At 45.8% G+C, this 8,234-nt stretch overlaps 1 protein-coding gene across 4 annotated transcripts in view; it reads left to right on the top strand.

The window, feature by feature from the left end:
* Positions 1-3,467: 3,467 nt before the first annotated feature.
* The window catches only part of LOC118662413 (cytochrome P450 3A12-like), a 35,215-nt gene continuing 30,448 nt past the window's right edge, over positions 3,468-8,234 (top strand). For all 4 annotated transcript variants that reach the window (XM_036320920.1, XM_036320921.1, XM_036320918.1 and 1 more), the window contains exon 1: positions 3,468-3,622. The gene's annotated coding sequence lies outside the window, so the exon portion shown is untranslated. The remainder of the gene's footprint in view (positions 3,623-8,234) is intronic.

Below are 8,234 nucleotides of genomic sequence, written 5' to 3'. Positions count from 1 at the left end.
TAGCGGCTGTTCCCATTTGGAGCTGCTGGAGGTGTGGTGAGAGCCGCAGGAGAGGTGTAACGTCATGTTTGTGTCCTAGAAGCAAAGGGGAGAAGGCTTTGCTTCTCAGTACTGTTTCATCCCCTTTCAAATCCTCAGAAACCATAGGGTTCTACTGAGTTGGCATGGTCCAGAAAGGCTACGTGATGGAGTAGAGGGAACACACAGCACTGGGTCACCACTGGCCCAGCTCCAACTGCCCTTCCAACATTGACCACTTGTGGTCTGCATGTAGTCCTCTAAAGAAAGTGGTTCTCATGCTTGGGTGTGTATAAGAACCAGCTTGGAGAGTGTGTTAAACATACACACTTAGGGCCCACCAACACCAAATCTGTAGTGTCAGGGCTGGGGCCCAAGAATATGAATGTTGCCTGGTATTGTAACAAACTCTAAGGCTGGTGTGAGGTCATAAATGTAGAGGGTTACCCAAAACCTTGTGTCTCTCCACCCAGGTGTTTTGGAAAAACACGATGGGGAGAAGGGAATCATCCAAGAACTATAGTAAATCAATCTGACCAATCTAAGTGCCACCACAATTACTTATATCACTGCTTCAACACTAAATGTACTTGACACCCCCTTACACCTTCTGAGCTTCAGAAGATATTTTGGAAATGGGCAGCGTTAAGTGCAGGGGTCCTCATCCATTTTTATATGGATCACAAAACGGTTTGAAAGTCCTCTGAGGAGCCAAAGAAAGAATAGATAAGACTTGTGGGAAACCTCCCATTATATTCTAGTTAATGAAAATGATTTATAGTAAAAAATAAAATGCTAGAGGACAGTGTTACTAAACTTATAGCAAACCTCATGTAATTCAACTTATAGTAAACCATCCAGGAGATGGCCAGGTTGGGATGTATCTCAGAAAGAGTCAGCTTTGTGTGATGTGTATGTTAAAAGTGGCTTGTCCTGCTGCTGGCTGATGTCTCCTACATGGGGCCCGAGGCCCACTTAGGACCCACATATACAATAAATATAATTAATGTAAAGAAAATACTTTTAACTAAATTGTACACGCTCTTTTGTATTTTTTATTCTTTTTGTCCTTTGATTTATTTATTTATTTATTTATTTATTTATTTATTTATTTTTTGTCCTTTGTTTTAAATATTTCTAAATTTGATTCTACCAAGGACTTCTCTTTAATAGTTAAAATATTTCCTTTAAGCAATTGTAAACAAATTTTAGAATATAGGGCAAAGAAATCATTCATATTCCTACTATATCTTTTTGCACATTCCAAGTCATTATTATTTGGGAACACATTTTTACATATTTGTTATCAGTATGTTTATACTTTTCTTTTTCTGAGGAATTTTTCCATTGATTTTTAGAGATTGGAAGGGAGGGAGAGAGACAGAAAGGGGGAAACATCGATGTGAGAGAGACACATCAATTGGTTGCCTTCCGCATGCACCCTGACTAGGGCCGGGGATTGAGCCTGCAACTTAGGTATGTGCCACTGGGCAGAAATGAACTCAGGACTGCTCAGTCCATGGGCTGATGCTCTATCCACTGAGCCAAACCATCTAGGGCAGCCATGGGCAAACTACGGCCCGCGGGCCAGATCCGGCCCGTTTGAAATGAATAAAACTAAAAAAAAAAAACCGTACCCTTTTTTTTTTTTTTAATATATTTTATTGATTTTTTACAGAGAGGAAGGGAGAGAGATAGAGAGTTAGAAACATCGATGAGAGAGAAACATCGATCAGCTGCCTCCTGCACATCTCCCACTGGGGATGTGCCGCAACCCAGGTACATGCCCTTGACCGGAATCGAACCCGGGACCTTTCAGTCCGCAGGCCGACGCTCTATCCACTGAGCCAAACCGGTTTCGGCAAGACCGTACCCTTTTATGTAATGATGTTTACTTTGAATTTGTATTAGTTCACAAAAACACTCCATCCATGCTTTTGTTCCGGCCCTCCGGTCCAGTTTAAGAACCCATTGTGGCCCTCGAGTCAAAAAGTTTGCCCACCCCGATCTAGGGCTATGTCTACACTTTTCATCTAATAGTATGTCATGTGCATTTTTATATCTATCTCTACATTATAAAAGCCTAAGAGACCGTTATGTCCGGTCGACCGAATGACTGGTTGACTGGTTGCTATGACGCACACTGACCACCAGGGGGCAACGCTTAATGTAGGAGCTACCCCCTAGCGGTCAGTGTGCTCCCACAGCCAACCTCCTGTGGTCCCTCCCCCTGGCCGGCCGGCCCCAATCGGCCCTGATTTGGATTGGGTGAGATGGCCCCGATCGGCCCCAATTGCTGGCTAGACTGGGGAACCCCACCCATGCATGAATTTGTGCACAGGGACTCTAACCCTAATATGCAAATAGACCGAACGGCTGAACAAGCGAACAAGCGAACAACTGGTTGCTATGATGTGGGCTGACCACCAGGGGGCGCACGCAGAACATGGTGGGCATCAGCTGTGGTGGATGGTGGAGCAGGTGAGCAGGGGCGCCAGACCAAGGTGGGGCGCTGGTTGCTGTCATTGGGGCGAGCCTCTGGTGGTTACTGAAAATTCTTTGCTCCCATGCACCATGGTCCCACCAGGCACTCGCACCTGCTGCTGGTGCCAGAGCCGGCCTCGATTGTTCGGTGCCATCAGCAGGTGTGAGCAGTGGCTTCCAGCCCTGATCTCCCCTGAGGGCTTCTCCACCTCACCCTGCTCCTGAGGGGGCACCTGCTGCCGGTGATGGCCCTGCTCGCACCCACAGCCAGCGCTGGAGCTGCTGCTCGCACCTGCTGCCAGTGCCTGGCACCAGTCCCAATTGCTTGGTGCTGTCAGAAGGTGTGAGCAGTAGCTGTGGGCCCTGATCACCCCTGAGGGCTTCTTTACTTCTCCCTGCTCCTGAGGGGTGATCGAGGAAGCAGCCGCCACTCGAACCACTGACGGCACAGCCCCACTTGCACTTGCTGCTGGTGCTGGCCCTAATTGCTCCACGTCATCAGTGGGTGTAACGGGGTCGGCGCTGTCAGTGCATGGGAGCAGGGCTGCCAGCAGATGGGACTGGGGCCACAGTAGGAGGGGCTGGGCAGGGGCATGGCAGATGGGCTGAGACCTGCCCCTGTGCCACCACAGCCTTGCAGCCCACAGTTCCTTTAAAGGTGCACGAATTCGTGCACCGGGCCCCTAGTTTTTATATAACTTCCAAAGTATATTTTTAAGTAACTGAGTAGGTGGGCTCTACATATTTTTTTCTGTTGCCAGGTAATTTATCTGCCTTCATCTATTTACTAATTTCCTTTTTGATAATGAAATATTTTAAATATACAAAAATTTTAAAGAATGATATAAGAAATTCCCATGTACACACCACCTGGATTTAAATGTTCTAATGTTATTTCTAACAATGATCTCTAGGATGTGAATGATGTAGCATTAGAATGGAAGTCTAGACTTCCAGTTGTGGCTCCAGCTGCAGAAACTGGCTTGTTCAATTTAATCAGCTCTGTTTTTCCTGACATAGGTTCTATGATGGTCGGCAGCCTGTGTTGGCAATCACTGATCTAGAAGTGATCAAAACAGTCCTAGTAAAAGAATGTTATTCTGTCTTCACAAATCGGCGGGTAGGTATCCATTCTTTTAAAAATTAAATTGTTATTTATTTATAAAGTTTCATATTGAAATAATAATAAATTAACAGGAAGTTATAAAAAATGCAGGACTATCCCCTTTTCACTCTGTTTCCTCTAATACTAATCTCTACTAATAAAAGGGTGATATGTTAATTAGACCAGGTCAACCAGACATCTTCCGGTTGTCCTGCCTTCCTTCTGGACAAAACCATGGTGGCAGGGGCCAAGGCAGAGGCAGTTAGGGGCAATCAGTTTGGCAGGGAGGAGCAGTAAGGGGCGATCAGGCCGGCAGGGGGAGCAATTAGGGGCAATCAGGCTGGCAGGGGGGAGCAGTTAGAAGCGATCAGGCCGGCAAGGGAGGGCAGTTAGGGGCAATCATGCCGGCAGGGGAGGGTAGTTAGGGGCAATCAGGCCAGCAGGGGAGGGTAGTTAGTGGCAATAAGGCAGGCAGGCAGAGGGGTTAGGGGCAATCAGGCAGGCAGGCAGGTGGATGGTTAGGAGACAGCAGTCCCAGATTGTGAGAGGGATGTCTGAGGTTGCAGGCTGGGCTGAGGGACCGCCCCTCCCCCCCCGTGCATGAATTTCATGCACTGGGCCTCCAGTCCTATATAATAAAAGCATAATAAGCAAATTGACTGAACAGTGGAATGACCAGTCAGCAAGGGGCGGGGCTGGCGAGCAAGCGGTACCAGCCAGCTAAGGCATGTGCCAGCGGGCAGAAGGAGGGGACAGTGGTGGGGGGGCGGCTTGCCAGCCAGTGCCATCCCCTGATCAGCTTGCCCAGTTGCCTACTGCAGAGGGAGTCCACCAGCAGTGGCAGCAGCAAGGCGATGGGGGACGGGGCCAGCCGCTCACTGGCTGTGCCGTCCCCTGATTGGCCTGCCCAGTTAGACATCTCTTGAGGGCTCCCAGACTGCAAGAGGGCACAGGCTGGCTGAGGGACCACCCTGCATGCACAAATTTTCATGCACTGGGCCTCTAGTATCCCATATAACTATAGTACAATATCAAAGCAGGAAATTGACATCAGTACTATATCTATAGAGGTTATTCTGATTTCATAATTTTTATGTGCACTCATTTGTGCGTTTCTTATAAAATTTATCATGTGTGTAGATTTGTGTAACTACTGCCATAAATGAATATACAGAACTGTTCCATCTCCATGAGGCTCCCTCTTACTATTCTTTTATAGTAATAGTGTGTAGCTTATCTTTTTTTTGATATTCTTTTAAAAAAATCTTTATTGTTGAGATTATTACAGATGTCCCTCTTCCCCCGCCCCCATAGCTCCCCTCCACCCAGTTCCCACCCCACCCCAGGCCCTCGCCACCCAATTGTCAGTATCCATAGGTAATGCATACATGCATATAAGATCTTTGTCTAATCTCTTCTTGCATCCCTCACACCCCTTTCCCTCTGAGAACTATCAGTCTGTTCCATTTCCATGCCCCTGATTCTATTCCATCCACCAGTTTATTCTGTTCATCAGATTTTTTATTCATTTGACTTTTAGATTCAATTTTTGATAGATATGTATTTGTTGTCACTTTGTTGTTCATATTTTTTATCTTTACCTTTTTCTTCTTCTTCCTCTTCTAAAAGAATACCCTTCAGCATTTCATATAATATTGGTTTGGTGGTGGTGAACTCCTTTAGCTTTTTCTTGTCTGTGAAGCTCTTTATCTGACCTTCAATTCTAAATGATAACTTTGCTGGGTAGAGTAATCTTGGTTGTAGGTACTTGCTATTCGTCACTTTGAATATCTCTTGCCACTCCCTTCTAGCCTGCACAGTTTCTGTTGAGCAGTCAGCTGACAGTCATATGGGTATTCTCTTGTAGGTAACTAACTGTTTTTCTCTTGCTGATTTTAAGATTCTCTCTTTGTCTTTTGCTCTTGGCATTTTAATTATGAGGTGTCTTGGTGTGGTCCTCTTTGGATTCCTTTTGTTTGGGGTTCTCTGCACTTCCTGGACTTGTAAGTCTATTTCTTTCACCAGATAGGGGAAGATTTCTGTCATTATTTCTTCAAATAGGTTTTCAATGTCTCGCTCTCTCTCTTCTTCTGGCACCCCCATAATTTGGATGTTGGTACGCTTGAAGTCGTCCCAGAGACTCCTTACACTATCTTCATATTTTTTGGATTCTTTTTTCTTTTTGCTCTTCTGGTTTCTGCTGCCTCTGTGCTGGAACTCAGAGGGAGTTTGAGTTAGTTCCTGCATAGATCCTTTAAGAGAAACTGCCTGGGACTCCAGCAGCCTTCATCCCTCTCAGCCTCAATCCCTGCTGGGTTTTACAGCCAGAAATTATGATGATTTTCTCTCCCCAGCACTGGGACCCTGGGCTTGGGGGCCTGATGTGGTGCTGGGACCCCTCACTCCTTAGGGGGATCTCCACAGCCAAGATATCCCTCTTGGTAGAACAAGTATTTTTAATACCTTGTTAAAGCCATTTGTGATCTCATTTCTTTGGGGTCTGTTACTAGAAGTTTATTGGGTTCCTTTGATGGAGTCATGTTTCCCTGATTCTTTGTGGTTACTGTAGTTCTGCAATGGTGTCTGTGCATTTGAAGAAGCAGTCACTTCTTGCAGACTTAACAAAGTAACTTTAATAAGGAAAGACCTTTACTTATGGGTTGGGGCACACTGGAGGGACCCTTGGTCTAGTGGTGCAGGGTGCTGCCTGGGGGTGTGTAGTGGCTCCAGGTCTCATGGGCAACATTGGCCAGGTAGCAGGGGTTCACAACATAACCAACTATATGATCCTTGACAGCAAGAGCTGTGTTTGTTCCACTGTGGCTGCAAGGGCGGTTGGGGTTTTCAACAGCATCAAGAGGTCCAGTGGTGAGGGACTGGGACAGGCAACAGTGGCAGCCACATTTAGTGGTATGCAAATTCTTGGGGCTAACTGCAGGCACACACGTCCAATGGTGAGATCCAGTTCCAGTGGCAGGGGTTGGGGCCATCTGTGGGCACACAAATAGGTTAGAGTGCCTGGGCTGTCAGTAGCTATAGCAGCTACCTATAAAGACATGCAGGGCAGTGGGAGCTGGTGATGGAATGGAGGGTGAAAGTGTGCAGGTGTGTGGCTGCAGGGATTAGCTGTGGGCATATGTGTCCATGTAGTCCACTAATAGTCAGAGCTGGCTCCAGGCACCTGAGAATCTGCAGGGAACTGGGCTAGTGTTATACACATGCCCAGCCACAGAGGCCAGGGCTGTCTGCTAGCACAGATCCTGCTCAGTGGTGGCACGAATTGGGGTAGCACTGGTGGGGGCGGAGTGTGGTTGGGCAGGATTCAGGCTCCTGGAATTTGTGAGTGTGAAAACCTGTGGGACTGTCAGCAGTAACATTTTCAGGGGTTTCACAGCATCTGTGCCCAGTTGTTTCCTCAGCCTCAAAGGCTACTGGGGTCTTCTGCAGAGCTGGACACAAAAAATTGTGGTCACTCATGCCACATGGCTGATACTGGTAGTTCTTGCCCTTCTTTGTTCTTAACTATCTCTAGACTTCTCATCTATTCCAAATCAGGTAATTTGTACAATGCCCTGAAAGGCTGGGGAAAATGATCACTCACCCTGTTTCTCTTTTCTCAGCAAGGGGAGACCCCCACGCTAAGAACTTCCCTCTTGGCACTGAGCAGCACCAGCCAGGGGGATGAGATGATACAGACAAAATAAGACTGTTTTCCCTATCCACTTTATACAGTTATTCTCAGGGATTTTTTGCTCCATTCTGTTGCTGATTTTCTTGAGGGAACTCCTGAGCCCTCTTAGACCTATTTTTGTGTGTGGGTAGCTGTCTAATTGTTTTTTTTTTTTTGGGGGGGGGGGGGCAATGGAGGCAGGAGTCTCCTACTCCAACAGGTGATGTTACTCCAGGCTTATCTCATTCATGTGATGTTACCTTTAGGTTTTGTAGATGCTCTTTATCAGGTTGAGGAAGTTTCCCTTTTTTCTAGTTGGTGAGTTTTTTTTTTTTTTTTTTTTTTTTTTTTTTTAAATATCATGAATGTGTATTGGGAGATATACATCTTAGAACAAAACGTAGTGTTGGAAAAATGGAAGAAATGAGTCAAGCAGGTTGGCCTGATAGGCCAATCCCAACCTGAGAAATATAATTACATTTTCTTTTTTCTTCTATCACTGGTGAGAAAATGTAAGGGAAAGGGATTTCCATGTTTAAGAATAGCAAATAGATTCCTTATCTTTTAAGTATTAACTACTATTTTATTTAAAAGCTATCATTAAACATCCCCTTTTCAAGTTTCTCAAGCTGTAGATATAAGTAAAGATAGAGCTGGTCTGAGGCAGTAAACAGTTTGTTAAAGCTATCTGTCTATCTGTCAAGAATTCCTTTATATCCTGCCCAGCTCTGAAGGATGTACTAGGTCTTATTCCTATCTATTCTCCTGGAAGAGCAGTTTCCTCAACACGTGGGTCATTTTCCTTGAGAAAGAGATTGTAATATAAAGGCTGGAAACCACATCAGGTGGCTGGATGTCTCCTGCACTTTCATGAGATGCTAGGCATTGGGGATAAGTATTTATTGAGTATCTAGCATAGGGCCTGCTATTAACTAGACAGTCACTAAATATTTGTTG

Source organism: Myotis myotis, unplaced genomic scaffold (assembly GCF_014108235.1).
Source record: "Myotis myotis isolate mMyoMyo1 unplaced genomic scaffold, mMyoMyo1.p scaffold_m19_p_85, whole genome shotgun sequence".
Taxonomy (NCBI): Eukaryota; Metazoa; Chordata; class Mammalia; order Chiroptera; family Vespertilionidae; genus Myotis; species Myotis myotis.
The sequence above is the reverse complement of the archived record's forward strand: the minus strand, read 5'-3'. Positions and strand labels throughout refer to the sequence as shown.